We start from the raw sequence: 368 nt of genomic DNA, 5'->3' as shown, positions 1-368 counted from the left end.
CCGCCCCGAGCCCCCGCCAGCCGCCGCTGCAGCCACCCTGCACCGGCTCTCCGTGCCCGGACCCCCACCCCATGCCGCAGCCGGACCCCCGGGATACGATGCTCTGGGATGCTCCAGGCAGCCATCCCCAGCCCAGGCTGAGCTCAATGTTGGGGTCCCCCCTGGCCCCCCACCCCGCTTCGCGCTCCGGGGCAGAGCAAAGCAGAGGTCGGGGGATGGAGGGATTTGGGGAAGTTTGTATTTCAACAAAATAGTTTGCAGCGACTCCTATATTTACACCTGGGGGAGGGGGGGTATTTACATGACCCGGTGGGGCTATATACAGGGGAGGGGGAGATTGGAGAGTGGGGGAGCCGCGGGGTTGAAGC

The sequence above is a fragment of the Aptenodytes forsteri genome, unplaced genomic scaffold, assembly GCF_000699145.1.
Source record: "Aptenodytes forsteri isolate BGI_AS27 unplaced genomic scaffold, ASM69914v1 Scaffold120, whole genome shotgun sequence".
NCBI lineage: Eukaryota > Metazoa > Chordata > Aves > Sphenisciformes > Spheniscidae > Aptenodytes > Aptenodytes forsteri.
The sequence above is the reverse complement of the archived record's forward strand: the minus strand, read 5'-3'. Positions refer to the sequence as shown.